We start from the raw sequence: 18,349 nt of genomic DNA, 5'->3' as shown, positions 1-18,349 counted from the left end.
CGAGACCCATTGTAGCGAAGCTTTTTCATTATAGAGACCGGGACGCTATCCTGCAGGCCTCGCGGGTGAAGGGCCCGGTGGCCTTTGAGAATGCTACGGTGAACTTTTACCCGGACTTTTCCCAACAGGTTCAGAGACAACGTATGGAGTTTCGTGGTGCCAAGAAACGTCTCCGGGATCGGGGCCTACGTTACGCCATGCTCTTTCCCACTAGACTCCGGGTTGAATACAATGAACGTACCCTTTTCTTTGATCGGCCAGATGCTGTTAATGACTGGCTGGACTCATTGCCTGACCGTCCTCCTGAGACAGACTCCGCCGCTCACCCTGGCGGTGCCGAAGGTGGTGTGGAGATCTAACTGTTCGGCTCTTATGTCTTATTTTGAATACATTCTCAGGAGTGTTGGCCGGCGTCCCTCTACATTGTGATCATTCTGTCTTTTCGTTTGTTATTTTTGTTCTTGCTGAGGTCGGGGGGTGGATGGAACGGAGACCTTTCCTCCTCCGGGGTCTTTGTGTAGAATAGGGGTTCTTGGGCGACAGGCACACTGCAGGTTGGGGTGGCTCTTTAGCTTTTTGCAGGGGTGCAGGGTGGGGGGTGTTTCTCTTCAGTTTGGGGGAGGGGGGTTGGGAAGTTTTTTCTTTTCTGTGTGTTGTTTTCAAGGCGAGTTGCTCCTGTGTTTGCTGCTGTTTCTGATGTCTAGCTCATGGACGAGGGGTCTTGGCTCGGGTGGTTGGGATGGGGGGTAGAGGGTTGAAATTTCTTTCCTGGAACGTTAATGGCCTGGGAGATCGTATTAAGCGCAGTGTGGTCTTAAAATGTATACGACGTTTGTCACCGGACATTGTTTTCATGCAAGAAACCCATTTGATTGGTAATGTTTGTTATGCAATGAATAGATGGGGCTACCGCCTTGTGGCGCACTCAGGGTTTACCTCCGGATCTAGGGGTGTGGGTATTCTTGTTCGAACCTCCCTCCCCCTGGCTATCGATGAGGTGATTCATGATGACCGTGGGAGATATACTGTCCTGGTGGGTAGATATGAAGGCCGCACCCTATCTCTCTTCAATGTTTATGTTCCCCCGGGTTTGCAGGCCTCTACTTTTACTGACTTGGGCCGTGTTCTGTTGGATCTCCCTGATAGCACTCTCTTTCTTGCCGGTGATTTTAATTCGGTGCTTTCCGGCCTTCACGATCGCCATCCCCCTAGAGATACCCCGCAGGCTCAGCAGTGGTTGGGTGGGTTTTTAGATACCTTTGGCCTTGTGGACTGCTGGCGACTGTTGCATCCTACTCAGCTCCAATACACCTTCCATTCTGGGGCCCATGGCAGTCTGTCCCGGCTGGATTATTTCCTGATGCCCGCAGCCCAATCATCGGCGGTTCGTGAGATTTTGCACTTGCCGAGGGGTATTTCTGATCACTCGCCGCTCTGGCTTCGTTTCGAGGTTGGGGTAGAGGCGGCGGGCCGAGTGGCTCCCATTAACCCTTGGTATCTTTCCTCCCCTGAGACTCGTACCCTCTTGCTCAAGTCCATGGATGCATATTTCCTGGAAAATGAGGGGTCGGTCTCTTCGGCTGTGTCCCTGTGGGAAGCTTTTAAAACTGTGATTCGTGGAGAGGCCCTTTCCTTGATTGTTGAAGCTAAGAGGGCAGGGAGGAAGGAGGTGGTGGACCTTGAGGGGGAGATCTCTGCTTTGGAGGACGAGTTGGAATCTAGTGTCACGCCTGACAAACTCCATGCCCTGGGTCTAAAACAGTTTGCATATAAATCTCTGGTCACTGACGCTGCAAAGGTGATGTTTCGTGAGCAGCAGGGCAGATTGTACGATGTGGGTGACAAGGCGGGCAAACTCCTAGCGTGGTTGGACAAGAAAGAAAGAGTTAATCGTGTGGTGCCCGTGATTCAGTCTGCGAGTGGTGAGAATGTGATTGATCCGACCACCATTGTTGATCGTTTTGCGGAATATTTCCGTGTGGTATATGCTCCCGTGTCTGTGAGGGATGTTGCCGACTCCCGCCTTCTTTTGCGTGATATCACTTTGCCCTGTGTCACCGACTTGGACCGTATTGCTTTGGACTCCCCTTTTACGAATGATGAGATAGCCAATGCAGTTCGATCGCTCCGTTCGGGCAAAGCACTGGGCCCGAACGGTTTGCCTATTGAGTTGTACAAATTACGCCCCGATAAGGTGGCGCCGTATCTCCGCGCCATGTTTCTAGAATCTCGTGAGCGGAACATGCTTCCCTATGATCAGCGTCTGGCGACAATCGTCGTCATTCCCAAAGAGGGTAAACCGCGTGACCTCTGTTCCTCGTATAGGCCCATATCCCTATTAAATGTTGAACCTAAGGTGTTGGCTAAACTTTTGGCGACCCGTCTCCTTTCGGTTCTTGGGGAGTTGGTCCATCCGGATCAGTCTGGCTTTATCCCGCATCGCAACACTGCTCTGAATTTACGTCGCCTCCACGGCGCGCTGGCGAGGGCGGGGCTTTTGAGTGAACCGGCCATTTTGGCGTCCCTGGATGCCTCCATGGCCTTTGATACTGTGGAGTGGCCCTATTTATGGGCGACACTTGAGAAATTTGGATTCGGGTGCGAGTTTATTAGCTGGGTTAGGCTGTTGTACGCGGAACCTCTGGCGCAAGTTGTAGTGAACGGTAGAGTGTCGGCCCCCTTCTCCTTGGGCAGGGGTACCCGTCAGGGTTGCCCCTTGTCCCCTCTGTTGTTCGCGCTCGCTCTTGAACCGTTGGCGGCCTGGCTCCGTTGGGAACCGTCCCTTAAAGGTATTCGATGGGCCCCGGACTTCGAAGACCGCGTCTCGCTTTATGCGGACGACATCCTCTTGTATCTTACTTCCCCTCGCAAGTCTTTATCTGTTTTATTTGACGTTCTTGCGTCCTTTGGTGCTAACTCAGGCCTCGTCATCAACTGGTCTAAATCCTGTGTATACGTTTTATCTGGTATCTTGCCTCCGTTGCCGAATAGACTTCCTCTTCAGGTGGTCCGGGATGGTTTCAAATACTTGGGGGTTTTCGTTACCTTGGATCCGTCCCTTCGTTTTGATCGTAATCTCCTTCCCCCGTTGCTTAGGCTCCGTTTGGACGTTGCCCGCTGGCGCAAACTTCCCCTGTCTCCACTGGGTCGGGCGGCCCTGTTTAAGATGATGTCACTACCGCGGTTTCTCTACGCTCTCCAGAATTATTATGATCCTATCCCCAAGACCTATTTTCGGGAGATTGAGAGCCTTCAGAGGCAACTTATTTGGGATGGGCGACCGCGCATTGCTCTCGCGAAACTTTCCATCCCGTGGTACGATGGGGGCATGGCGCTCCCCGATATTAAGAGATACTACTGGGCTTCCCATCTGTCCGCTATTAATCACGCTATGTTCTCTCCGGGTCGTAATCCGGCGTTTGAGATGGATAAACTTCAGCTTCCAGGAGGTGACTTTAATAGAGTACTCTATTCTCGCTCCGCTGGGCGCCATCTTGTGGGACCTACTTTGACTGCTTTGACGGTGTGGCGTGCTGCGAATGTGAGCCTGGGCTGGGAGGATCGCTTGACGTTGGCGACGCCGCTTTATGCTTCAGAACGTCTGGGCGGTCTTTGGTCTTCCAAGGGTTTTGACCGTTGGGACTTGATTGGGATCTCTAAAGTGGGGGATGTATATTCTAAGGGTTCTGTGCGCTCGTTTCAGGCCCTCCAGGCTGACTACGGCCTGAGTAGTCGGGAATTCTTTCGTTATTTACAGATCAGGCACGCTTTGGTTTCGGTGTTTGCTCCTGGTGAGATTCCGCCTGACTCTTCCCCACTTGAAGACCGTATCCTTGACGGACATCTTCCTGATAGCACTATCTCCCTGATCTATAAAAAGTTGATCAACAATCGGACTGACTTATTGGCCCGACTTCGGGAACAGTGGATGGGAGATGGGTTGGAACTTGATGATGAGGATTGGCAATCGGCCCTCTCCTCTCCGAAGGAGGTGGCTATACCGGCTCGACTCCGTCTGGTCCAATTGAAGATCCTTCATCGGGTGTACGTGACGGGACCGCGACTGATGGTGATGGGCTTTTCCTCCGATGGACTGTGTAAGCGTGGATGTGGTTTGCGTGCTACTTTCCTGCATATTCTTTGGGAGTGCCCGATGGTGGCTGCTTATTGGGTGGCCGTGCTTGATTTGATGACTGTGGTGACGGGGATATCCTTGCGACCGGAACCTCGTCGCTGTCTTTTGAATGTTTGGGAGCCCACGGACTATTCGGTGGCACAGACTAGATGGGCCACCCTGGGCTATATGATTGCGAAGCGAGATATTGCGCAACTCTGGGGGGCCTCCAGGCCCCCTGCCCTCTCGCAATGGGAGGATAATATGGATTGGTCCATGTTCCGTGAGAAAACTGTTTATGTGGCCAGGGGTAGACCCAGGGCATGGGTGAAGGTGTGGGGTCAATGGAACGAATACCGTGGCGACATTTGTACTCCTCCCCTTGTGGACACTATCGAGATTACCCTATCTCCCTAGGCTAGCGTTCCCGGAATCTTCATATAGGGACTGAGCTGGTGTCACCGGCTCTTCCCCCCTTCTTCTTCCTGATCTCTGCCCCCCTCCCCCCCCCCGCTCCATACTCCTTAGTGCTTAGGATATTATTACTGCACCTCCGCTGCTGTCCCCCCCTTGCGTCCCTTGGGCTGACCTTCAGTGATACACTCTCGCCTTTTTGTATGTTTGTTCTTTCATATATATAAAACCTGTTTTGGTCCTGTATTTCATGTGGAGTATTGCATTGTTGATTGACGGTTACCTCTGCGGGCTTATGTGATATGTGTCTACTCCTTTTTAGCGGCTGGCCCGTGTGGTTGTAGGCCCATCCTTGTACATTTCTGCTTGCTCAAATAAAGGTTTTTAAAAAAAAAAAAAAAAAAAAAAAAAAAAACAATGGTGATGCCTACTAAGGACCATGAAATGGCCCACTATTCATGACCTTACCGCCACAGGCCAGCATAGTTGACCAAATAACTGGCCCCCACCTCACAGAGACACTCTAACGTCAATCCCTGACCTGGCTAGATGGACCAACATGTTGCCCATGATGTAAAGAAATATTCATGGTCCTAATTGACTCCCCCCCTTTCCAATGCAACCTCCGGGTGAAGTAGACCGAGTGATGACTGAGTGTGGGAGTCTGAGTTAAACAGCCCAATGTCTGATCAGCGACTCAAAAACTCCCTCTTGGTTAGTCAGACCAAAACCCTGTCACCCAGATGCAAACAATTATTTACGTTACTGCTTCTGATGGTTCCTAGCCGTGTACAAAACCCTTTTGCTCTGCAGGGATCTGCACGGCCACTGGCCAGAGTCTACACCACTGCGCTATAGCTCCTATCTCATCACCAAGACCCCCAGGGGGCGGACACAACCTGCGTAATCATGGTTCAAGCATGCACCCTGAATGCACTAAGTGAAGACCCCCTTTGCCCTTGGAACAACATGATAGCCCGGTTGGTGAGCCCAGTCCTCAAACCCATCTGTGCAAAAAAACATGCTTGACTTGCTTTACCTATGCATGCCTTAAGCATACTGTATTACCTATGCCTCCATCACTCTGTCATCTCGGCGTGTACCGCAGTTATCCATGGATCTGGCAAGAGACTTGGCTGCCAAGTCTTCCCCCTGTGTAACATGACAGGAAAAAAACACAACAGCGTCATAGGACAGGAAAAAACATCCCCAGATGTGGAAAACATACCGGGTGGCTACAGGATGCCCCACTTTCTCGTAGTATGGCAGCTGCCTCTGGTCCGTTTCGATCCAAGCACACAGGAGGCAGAAGAAAATGTTGCATGCTCATGAACGAGCAGCCCAGTAGCAGCATCACTGTACCTGTGACGATAGGAAAGAGGAACATTCCAGCGTCCCAGCTGATGCACTGCCGTATCCTGCCCTTTACCTGCGTTGACAGGGAAATATTGTAAAGATGAAAATTAAATGGCAGCAACACGCTCAATTTTACAATAATGCTTACAAGAATCAGACAGTCCCAGTCACTCTTTTGACCGCCTTCCCCGCCACCCATTTTTCCTGCCATCCTGGGGACGCATCCAAACAACAATGAACACCAACATATAATTCCTAGGTTCAACCTGTTGCTGCCAAGGCTTACTGTGCCCACCGGTGAACAGGAACACATTTTTAGTGGCATCCTGCTCTCAAAAGCAATGCTTTTGAGCTGCCATCTGTTAAACACTACCGATATCCTTCCTGCCTCCTTGCCAGGAATGATCTCCTACTCTTCGCGCTCCTTAGCGATCCACTGGGAGAAAGCTTCCTTATGCAGACAAACTTCCAAAAGGGGTTAGCTGCGATCACCACAAGTTCCTCACGAGTAGGACACAGTTGATGACCCCAGAGTACATTGATAAACATACCTGCCTATGCCAGAGCAGAATCATGCAACCAATGAGCCAGATAGTCCTTACGGGAAGGATAGCAGGGGCAGGAGTCAAGCTGGGGGACAGAAATATTAGCACTGCTGCGGTTAACATGAAAGGTAGGGTTCAAAAACGCTAGCCAGCATCACAGCGGCCAGTAACCAATGCAGGCAAAAATGGCGACCCCACTCTAGTTGGAACCAGACTATTAAACAGGGCGGAACAGATTTTATTACCCACCTACTAAAGTTGACGACTCGCAACAAACCATGAGGGTCATGCAGCAATCTGTGGAAATATACCACGGTTCGCAGAATGATTTCTCATTATTGCAACTGAAGCTAATCATTTTATTAAGCTTTGACACTCACACTTCCCACATCAGACTTTGTACCTTCGCACACCCGCTCTCTTGATTAAAGAGGCTACGGTCGCATAGACTTTTTTCTTCTTCAGATTGACGGCGGAAACTTCTATTGACATGTATGACTCATTGTAGAAATCCTATTCCTCCTCACTCTAAAAGCGACCTCCCTTTGATCACGGCCAGCCCCAAAAAAGAATGGTGAGAAACCCATATTTTCCAAAAGGTGCAAGGGAATCAAAATGGAGGAAAACCATAAGTGAAGGCCCTTCAGGGATAGAACGCCACCTCCCTGACCACCGAGTGAGGACGGGACCTCCTGATTGCAGGGATGAGGGGCACTGTTGCCCGGTGGTAGTGAGAGAATCCGAGGAGGCGGTCATGGGGTGCCAAAAAATGATTGTTGCACCGGTGCCACCAGTGCTAAAGCCAACCCTGATCCTAGTCCACCCAAGCACAGAAAAGCATGCAACTGGTCCGGAATGTGCCTCAATGCCTGTTACCAAGGGAAAATCACCACATAAGTGGAATCGCAACACTACAAAGAAACAAATATTAGGTTTCGCAAATAAGCCAGTGAGTCCACAGTAAAACAAGGCATCATGAACCGTTATGAACTCACTCTGAGGTGACCTCAAATATGCATTTCAAGAAGCAACTGAGAAGGAACGACAAAGAATGACCGAATGAAGCAATAAGGAGCCTTTTGTACAGCCCACAGCTGCCTGAAAGGAGTCCTGTTGCTATTAAGGTGACTGTGTTAATTGCCCCTAAAGTGGCTGCAAGGAGACCACCACGAGGTGATTGCGAACAAACCATTTTTGAGATGACTACAAAAGGAACCATGATGAGATCACTGCAAAAGAAACACAAAGATGTGCCTGCAAAGAAGACACCACAAGCTGATTGGAATTCAGTAGTGACTGCATGCCTGAATTCGCTCGAGCACTGATAATGGCAATTGAGAGCAGGGAGCAACCTCTTAGCAAAAGTGTGATGGTTGAATGAGTTGGGCTCCTAGACATGGACTATTTGGTCACCACACTACAGGGTCCGTCCTCGTAGGATATCCACAGGTCTAGGCAGTTCTTTCGCTACTGATCAGTATCACTTCAGTTCATCAATGTGTCCCCAACAAATTAGTCCCTATCAACCCCTCCAGAAGGGTAAGTCTCAAAATTAAAAAACTCTAAGAAATTGCAGGATACATTCAGTAATGGCCATCAACACCCGCAGTGAGAAGAAGGATATTGACATTTTTCATCCAGGTCACAAGAGTAACCAGTTGAGATGATCTTTAAGCCACAAAGGGCAAACCCACCCCACAATGCAGGTACCCCCCATCAGTGACCCCGTCTCTTGCCCCACAACCACGATGCAAACAGAAATCACTGACAGACTACAGGGGCTGTCCAACTACCCTGAACCAGGGACGATAGATTATTACACCTAACAAGAGGTTCAGGTGAAAAGGTCAAAATCAACAATTAAACAATAAACATTAAGACCATAGAAGGAGAGTGAAGAAGCCTACATGCACACATTATCAAATTTACAAAAGCAATTATAATTTATTATACATGTACTCTTTTTTAAAAAGAAAGAACAATACCGCTCAAAAAAGATGTTGGCAAAACAAAAACAAACAGTTCACATGCCAAACCAGTGGCTAACAAACAGACATTATCTATACAAAAAGGAACAACAAAAGCAAAGTGATGTGTCTTTTACAAATTATGGCCACAAAAAGCGTCGACGGCGTTTCAACCGCTAGGGAACTGTGTGGTCATCATCAGGACAAAGAGTTGTTTTGAGCGTGTAATTTCTTAATATACAACAAGCCAGTCGTAAATAGGATGGCGTATGGATAGAAATTCCAACTTCCGAATAATAAATGATTGGAGCAATCCTATATTTTGGGTCCAGGCATATAAATGCTGCCTGCCGATATCTCCAAATGAGTGAATGTAGTGGGTGGCTTATAGTTGCGCCAACCAATCTGCCCAATTAATCAGCGAATTCGGTTCTCAAGAAGCACACAGCAAGGATTGCCCAAACAGAAATCACGACATATCCAACACACACAGAAACATGCATGTGTGCAAACACCCTCACAAACATATGTATAATGTTTAAAACCTCCAAGGCGACTGCAGTCACCACTGAAAGCACTGCAATCAATAGCCAGCGGTAGACGTTTGAAACCAAAAATGACCCTCAGGATGGAAGCAATATGCCCGAAGCAGAATCCTCAGCAAGACTACTGGCCATACAGCCTGCCGCGGAAGGACTGGAACTGCCCCCTACACTCAAGCCCAAATCCCATCGAGGCCTGCAGCAATCAAAAAAGCTGGCGATGCTGGCAAAGAGAGAATGTTGAGCTCTCCAGGCTGGCCAGCAAAACCACTCACAAATGTAACCACGTGGAGTGTCCATCTCCTACCCACTAATAGAAACACGTGGCCATGGACCACCGACCACACCATGCACATAGACGGGGGTTCAACTTCGAGCAGCGAAGGCTGACTGCCAACTGTCCACACTAAATATTGTTCATTATTGACAGGCCTTGCGTAGGGCTTCCACCTTTTCACTATCTATTGTCAGGTATGTCTGTCTATATGCGACTACACAAAAAATAAACATTTATCTAGGACACGTTATAAACCAAATTGACGTGTTTATTCCCACCCGCTGGAAACTATTACTTCAACGTTAGAAAAGGATCCCCCTCCTTGTATGCACATCAGACCTGCTGTTTGTTGGCATGTGTAAGGAGTGGCTATGTGGGAGGGATAGTGCCTTGTTGCACGGTTTTTAAGTTGTCTTGTATCGTAGTATCTCATTTTCATAGGACCAATCAAAAATGTAATACAAATTTGTTTAACATGAAGTTAGAAAGACAGAAGATTTAGGCAAAACTGGCAAGAACTAATATTTAAGTCCTGCAAGTTACATGCAGCTGCTTGAAGTGAGAGCATATCAGTGCATTGTAACTTTTGACCTGCAAACTACACAAAGAACTCTGCAACATAAGTATTAAGAGAGCTGTCTGACATGAGTGTAAGATGTTGGCAATTGATATATAGATATTGTTTTTATATCAGTTTAGTATATGCTAGAATAAACAGTCATTATCTTTTGTTCTACATTGCAACAGGGGTCAACAACTTTAATACTTTACAGTCCTGAAGATGGTCTCATTAATGCAAAACTAGAGACCGAAACGCAGACCTGTACACTTTTTTCCTTGATATCTATTTGCTGCTTATTGTGAGAAAAAGTGTTGGCAATTGTCACAGTGAAGGTTTAAAAGTGTCAAATAACTACCTTCTTGTTTCATTGCATGTATTGTATATAAGTACCCTCTACAAAATTCTAATATAAAAAGTAAATATTTTCATATATACACCCGTTTCTGTTTGTTTTGTACACCATTTTCTCTATATATATATATATATTAAATGATATATATATTGTTCTGCCTGAGACTGTGTTTTACCCGTCTGAAGAAATTCTGTAAAGAAATAAGTTTCTGAAAGAAATTAAGTAGCAAGCATATAGCTAATCTTGCTCCCTAATGTTACTATAAAATAATCTAATTACATAACCAAATAAATCTCTTGAAGGCACATTTACCCATTCATCTTGCTTTGCCCGAGCCCTCAAGGGTAGTTTGGGTTGCCCATTATACTTCTCATGGCAATTGGGACCAACATCTTACAGACAATGGTCTGGGGCAGTCATATTAACTCGATGCGCTATTTTGTGGTGATGGAAACTTCTGAGAATGTACCCCCACGCGACTCTCTCCAGCAAGTGATTATTATCATGGTTATATTGTACTCTGAAGCTGACTGGATGCCCATTAATCTCTGCCACAGGGGCCTTAAGGCAATATTTATCTTCATATAAAGTCTGTTTGAGACCAAGAAACTAAGCCAAGAGTGTGTTTTATCACATTTCCCATATTGCCAATTTCTTTGAGGTATATTAATTCAGAGACAGGCTGTCATGGTCTCTACTCTTCATGACGCCTCACCTCATGAATTAATAAAGTAAAAAGGATGATACTTTCGGTTATACTATGGTCTTTCCCATTGGTGTGCACGATTTGAACTCCCCAGCAAACCGTGCCCCTCTCACCTGGACTGGAGCCACTCCGGCGTGTGACACAACGCGGGTCAGGTGAGTAAAACTCCAACCCACATGGCTCCCAGCCCAATGGCCCACTGCTGCTACACAGAAGAATTGCCTGATCACCAAAAAGAGGAAATCTCTGTCGTGTAGACAGATCAGCTGTTCAGGATGCGGAGCGGCAAGGGAAAAGACTCTCCCGTCGCTCCGCAACCCCATTTAAAGAGTCTGTGGTCGCCGACCCGAACAAACCTGCATGATCCAGATTTGAACAGCCTCCCACACCCCGGAAAGCATTGGAGTGCTTCCAGGGCATGCCTGCTTCCGCTAACTAGGAGGGAAGGTTGGGGCTGGTGTAGGCCGCGTCACCAGCCCCGCCAATCTATGGCATCGGGGACCAGCACAACCGCCATAGTTGCGGCATGCCTGAGTCTCGGTTGGCCCCTTAGCAAACATCCTGCTATTAAACATGCTATCAGTGTGTGAGACATGAATCAATCAAAATGTCTGACCCTAATACCTAAATGCAAACAATATTAGTTAAGACAGTGCCATAAGCACTATTCTGTTCCTAAGTAAACTCTGCTGTCGTTTCTAGTTTTCACACACTTCAAAATAGTTCCAATAAAAACTTGGACAGGATTGTCCTGAACTGCAACGTCCAAATCCATTTCATGAATTCTTTTGTCCACAAATAAATGCACTCAAACAGGGCTGAGTTATGCAGCAGGTGCTGACTTTCAATCACAGGGCCCAGGCCCTCAATATTTTTAGAAGAATTTCTCCAAATTGGATATCAGGCAGTACAGGAAACTCAAACTAAGGCATTTTATCACATTGAGCTCACCATGAGCACTTCCAGTACTACTAGTCCCATAATGTCTCAATGAGATCCACATTTGTAATTTCAATCCGCCACCCAATGCAGCACAGCAATTGCAATTTGCGAAGTCGGGAAAAGCCTGCCTATAAAAAATATGTTTTGCATAGCGTGAGAACAACTAACTACTCATTAGCGTCTAACGTAGTAACTCGCATAGATGCCTCAAGCCGAGGTTCTGGATGGAATTGAACCCCACTGATCGCTTAACACTACCCAATGAGTTTGGGTCCTGTCATTCCAATGTAGACTCCATGCAGCACTGCCATGGTGACTGGACAGCTCCTCCAGTGGGTTGGCTTCTCTCATTCCTGAAGGGGGTTCACCAACCTATCACTCACTGATGGTTCAACAGTGCTCAGTGGGTTTGGGTACGGTCCCTCCAAGGTGTACTCCATACAGTACTAACTCAGTGGTTTACCAGTGTTTTCAGAAGGTTGGGCTTCTCTAACTTCTGTGTGGACTTGACATATTACTTAGTGATAACGTGACAGAGCTCAGTGGGTTTGGGCCCTCTTGTTTCAATGTGGTGTCCACACACCACTCCGTTGGTGGCTGGACAATTCCTCCAGTGGGTTGGCTTCTCTCACTTCTGAGTGGACTCAACCTATCACTCACTGATGGTTCAACAGTACTCAGTGGGTAGCGGTCCGGTTGCGCCAAGATAGATTCCAGACAGTACTCCCTTGGTGGGTTAGGCGTCTCTCGCTCCTGGGAGAACTCTGCATAGCACTCACTGATGACTTAGCAGCATTCAGTGGGTTTGAGCTCAGTAACTCCTAGATACCCTCCACACTCCTTGTTGGCCTAACAGTGCACCCAGAAAGTAGGTCTTTTGTTGATCTTGGAGGGGTACATCTAGTATAAACTCCTATAGACTGAGCCAATGCACATCAATGACGGTTTCCGCTAACAATACAGTCAACTTCTAAAGATAAGTTCCTGCGTGTGCGACTGCATCTATTCGTACGCTCTTTGCAACACCTTTGCAATGACATTTCATCACAGCATGCTTATTCCACATTCTACAAACCTTCTGCACCTCCCCAATGTGTCCCCGATAAGCCATGCTACAACCAGCACGCTTTCAACCATGCATTTCCGAGCTGTGTCCAGGAACCAGATGCAAGTTCTAGCTGTGCACAGGCTCATCAGGGGTACGGGGTGCTTTATACCTGATACAGATGGAGCAGCTTCGGGCTTGACCATCCAGAAAGTCCTTCAGGCCTCACACAGGGTGAGAAAGCACTATACAAATCCCAGTACAATACAGTAGTCTCAAAGTCTTAGATCCTGAGCACAAGGAGTTTTAACTGTGCAATGATACTGCACAGCTATCATTGGTTCTACTAGACAGCGAATCCTATCTTGTTGTCATCACTTTCAAAATGACGGACTAAATGAAAGAATTAATTGAATTTGTAAAGCTTGTCTGAGACCCTACGTAGTGGCGTCCTGGCATCAACTCGGTCTTGTGGGACATGCTAAAAAATTATGTGCTTAAGATCACACATTGTGTCAGCTGGGAAAGTAGGATTTAACTCATATAATTCAAGATTCAGCATAGCAAGCTATTAAACCAGATTTTCCCACCTTTGTAAACCTTGGACATAGACAAGGAACTAGGTCGATTTTAAAGCCTAGGCTCAGGGCTGGACTGGGGATCCAAAAGCCCCCTGGCAAAAATGGTCGAACCAAGCCCACTTCCTTCGTATCCAGGTTCAGTCTTTATCTTTTCATCCATCCACTCTCTCCCTCCATTTCTCCTCTCTCTCTTCCGCCTCTCTGATGACTTTCTCTCTCCCTCCTCCCACTTTCTCCTTCTCAAGGAGCTCTCTCCCTGCTTGCTGCCATTAACCTGGGGAAGTGCCTGGTGCAATAAAAGGCCTGTTTGGTCCTGTCTCTGCTTAACCACTTAGATAAACTGTATGACCTTGCACAAACCACTTTATCTAAACAGGTAAAGCGCCATGTACAGATAAACCCAAAACATCGTGCATTTGCAGGTATAACCTGCGACACCAGTGGAACAAATGTTGCAGTTCATATTACCATAGAACATGCAGTCCTTCAGTATGGATGACGAGGCCTCTGTCGCAAAGATGGCAGTGTTGCTTGGATGCCGGACCCTCTCTTCCTGCCACGGCCACTTCACCCTTGCATCTACCCGGGCGGGGCATACTCCGCTCGTGATAGCAACCGGCCGCCCTGTTTAGTACACAGCACTTGGCCGCCAAGAAGTGAGCTATCAGCAGCACACGTCCCCTGTCAGGCGCTCGGCCATGCGTGAGCGCGCGCCCCCTCCCTCCGATAACAAAACAATGTGACATGTGGCTATACCAAAGCGTCAGAGGGAGGGGGGAGGGCGGAGGCATACCGAGCATCATCAATGCAGTTATGGCTGTCACCCTGTTCATCACTGGTATTATTAGCACCAAATGTGTATTATATGGATAATTTGATTGTGTTGTATTGTATCGCGCTTTCCTCCTCCTTGCAGCCCCTGACACACCCCCTGATTAGAGGTGGGAGAACCCCGGCAGACTCGAGTCAGAGGATCTGGCTCGGCTCAACGTCCTCTTGGGCCCTCAAGCCCAAAACGTACCTTCCACCTGCACTCTAACCACATGCGTCAGGAATTAAAGACAAAGCATTTTCCTTTCATGTAAACACGGAGAGATCCACATAGTGGCTGAATTCCGTAATGTGAAGTCAGAAAACGTGGGATCAATCCTGGCTTTCCCGCTTTAACAGTGTGTGATTTTAGCCAATTATTGTATTTTACCATGCCTCCTTTTGATTTTTTATCACTTAATGGCAGCTGCTGTAAGACCCCCTGGAGTAGCCCCAGCTCCTACTTATATTGGACTGGTCCTCCGACCAGTACACGACCCTTTTGGACCCATCCGTCTGTGATGTTGCTGGGGTAGGGGGCGGCCTAAGGGCTTGGGGGATACACTAAGGGCAGCTGGGCCTAGTAAACCGACACACTCAAGTAAAACACGACCACACACTTGCTATGGTCCGTGCCGTCAGTCACGAGCGCTGACATCACCCTTTATTTATACTCCTCAGTACGTGCCCGGCCCAGGGAGTATAAGTGGCAACAAAGTATTGTATGAGCCGGGTGGCTCACTGCCTCCATGCCCGCCTCATTGCGCTCCTCCCCGCTCCGTCTGCTGTCCTCTAGCTCTCACACACTTTTTCACACTCCCACTTCTTTCACTCTTGTTTGTCCTCCGCGTTATAGTGCCCATTCTAGGCTCTGACCTGTGCTTTGTCTTTCGTGCCTGTTTTGATGTTCTGTCTCATCTTTCATGCCTGTTTGTGCTCTTTCTCATCTTTTGTCCCCATCTCATCTTTGTGTCCTTTCTTGTGCTCTGCCTTGTTTATGTGCCTGCCATTGTTTGTTGCCTTGCTTGGTTTCTGTGACTGCTTTTCTACTCCTTTCTCCCCCGCTTCTCCCCCCCCTCCATGGATTCTCCCTGCCTCCCACGCTTTCCCACCACGCTACCCTCCTCTCTTTACCTGGTTTTCCCCGTGCTTTCTCCACCTTCATATTCCTGCCCCTCTCTAGTCCCGCCGCCCTGCACTCCCCCCCTAGAACCTACTTAATGGCAGCCATGCATCAGGCATGCCACAGGCGTGCCAAAAGCAAACCTGTCTGTAACCATCTGGGCCCGAACCGTGCCCAATGCCACAGACCATAACCCGTCTGACTGCTACACTTCCCCCAACGTTCAAGCACTCAGCACCGGCATGACTGCTGCCCCTGCTCCACATTGAGTGGCGGCGCCTCCGCTATGGCGGAGGATGGTTGCCCCACTGCTTTTAAGCAGTGCAACATAAAGTTATTATTATCATTTTATGTTTCTATGCTGCTTTGTGGGTAGGCGGGCGGGGCTGCTCTGCTCTCGGAGTATGGCAGGGTGTGGTTTCCCCACTCAGGCCACCCAAAATAGTCATGCACACTTTCCCTGTTACAGCCTTCATGGAGAAAATGCCCAAGCCCCAATTCCCTGGCTGAGTGTTGAACCAGGATGCTCAGACCAATCACAACGCTGCATTGCAGCATTGTGATTGCTCAGGGAAGCCCGAGTGCTTCCCAAGCACAATGCTGCATTGCAGCATTGTGATTGATCAGGGGATCCTGGCTGTGCTTCCTGTTCCTCAAGTGCGGACGAGGAGAGCAGGAGCAGAGATGCGGGACCCGGCAAAAAGGTAAGCCCCCCCCACTCGTGAGCGACCCCCAATGCCTTACCGCCACCCGTGGGCCATGCTGGCCACCACTGTCCACACTCAGCACATAGTAAGACCGTTTGCATGCACTCTCTGCTGCTTCTCTAGCAGCATAACTCACACAATTTCACCACACACATCTGACCCTGCATTGCATGAATGCTCCTCAACACCAAATCTCCCTGCAAAAATGCCACAGAGGTATGGTACCTCATCTCCAGACACTCCCCAGACATCCTGTTTCTCACCGAAACCTGGCTCAACCCATCAGCCACTCCTGCCATCTCTGAGGCCATCCCTCCTAGCTATAAGATTGTCTGCTGAGACAGGCACCACACACCCGTATGAGGTCGTGCGATCATCCACAAAGACACCATCACCTGCGCAGCTGCTGTGGACGAACCCACTGCTTTCATCAAACACGGATGTATGACGTTACAACGCATACTTTTACAACGCATACCTTTACAACGCATTTTTTACAACGCAACATCCATTACAACATATTCCATAACAGTGCATGCCATTACAACGAATTTTTAAAAACTACCTTTACAACGCATTCCATTACAACACATACTACCTTTACAACGCATACCATTACAACGCATAACATTACATTGCCTGTTTGGTAAGTATTGGATAGTGTAGGGGTGAAAATTACTATGATAACTCCAGGGGGTGCAACAGTAGGGTAAGTGTTGGATAGTGTAGGGGTAAAAATTACTATTCTAACTCCAGGGGGTGCAACAGTAGGGTAAGTGTTGGATAGTGTAGGGGTAAAAATTACTATTCTAACTCCAGGGGGTGCAACAGTAGGGTAAGTGTTGGATGGTAATGTTATGCGTTGTAATGGTATGCGTAGTAATGACTGCGTTGTAATGACATGCGTTGTAGTGGTATGCGTTGTAGTGGCATGCGTTGTAATGTTTGCGTTGTAATGGCATGCGATGTAATGGATGTTGCGTTGTAACAGTTTTGTTGTAATGGTAGTGCGTTGTAAAAGTTGCATTGTAAAGGTTGTTTCCCATCAAACACATGCACTGGGCTACAAATCAGCCACAACTATGCCAGGCACCCTAGCTTCCCCACCTCCAGGAATATGTACCACCTTCAGTAACCTCATCACCGACTTCATCACTCCCATCACCATCAGATCCAACAATTTTTTACTGCTTGGTGACCTCAACCTCGATGACCCAATGTACCACAACACCACCGCCCACTAGAGAGCCTTAACAACATTGTACTCACACAGCTCGTTCGACTCACAACGTAGGGCACACCCTCGATCCCACCTTCATAGCCAGCAACAATATCACCTTCAGCCACCTCATCTCGCTCATGTGGAATGACCACTCCATCATACACTTACACATCAACGAGCCCCACTCCAGCAATCTGAAGCTAGCGATCAACATCGGACGAAACTGGAACAAAATAGCAGAGGCAGACTGGACCCACACCCTTACATCAAACCAGCCTATCCTCACTGGCGAACTACAGAATTACCTAACCACATTCAACTACTGGATCTCAGACTGCTCCAACACATTGGCTCCCCTGAAGAAAATTAGGCAAACAAGAATAAACGCTCAAGCATGCTGGTACAAAGGAGATCTAAGAGACTCCAAGTGCTACTGTAAACAACTAGCAAGAAGATGGAGAACTAGCTGAGATAACACCTCAACAGATGCCTACACATCTGCACTTAGAAAGTATCATGCCCAGATCAAAGTAAGCCAGGAAAGCAACCCTTGTATTGAGAGAAGAATCCTGCTCCAACTCTGACAAAGAGCTTTTCAACACCATCAGAGATTTCACCAATCCAACAGCAGCCACCATCCCCATTGCCCCTTCTCAGGACCTCTGCAATGACCTCTCTGACTTCTAACACAACAAAATACTCAAGATCTACACTAATTTTGCGCCCCATCCCACTGCAGAAGACATCACACAACAACCCACCACCAAGAATGTCCATCATCTAATGAACTGGACCCCCCCTCACCACAGAAGGCACTGTCGGAATTATAAAGACTACCCATTCATGGTCTCACACAGACCTCTGCCCTCAAATGTACAACTTGGGAAGAACACTGATCAGCACCAACCTCCCCACCATCACCATCTCCTCGATCCTTAGCGGAACCTCTCCCGATGGATGGAAACATGCAGAAGTCAAAGCTCTCCTGAATAAATCCTCGACAAACCCGTAAGAACTCAGCAACTCATCTTGCTCCTATCATTCCCATCAAATGTCGTGGAGAAAAAGATAAAAAGGGAAATCT

The sequence above is a fragment of the Lissotriton helveticus genome, chromosome 1_1 (assembly GCF_964261635.1).
Source record: "Lissotriton helveticus chromosome 1_1, aLisHel1.1, whole genome shotgun sequence".
In the NCBI taxonomy this organism is placed as follows: domain Eukaryota; kingdom Metazoa; phylum Chordata; class Amphibia; order Caudata; family Salamandridae; genus Lissotriton; species Lissotriton helveticus.
Note: the sequence above shows the minus strand (reverse complement) of the source record.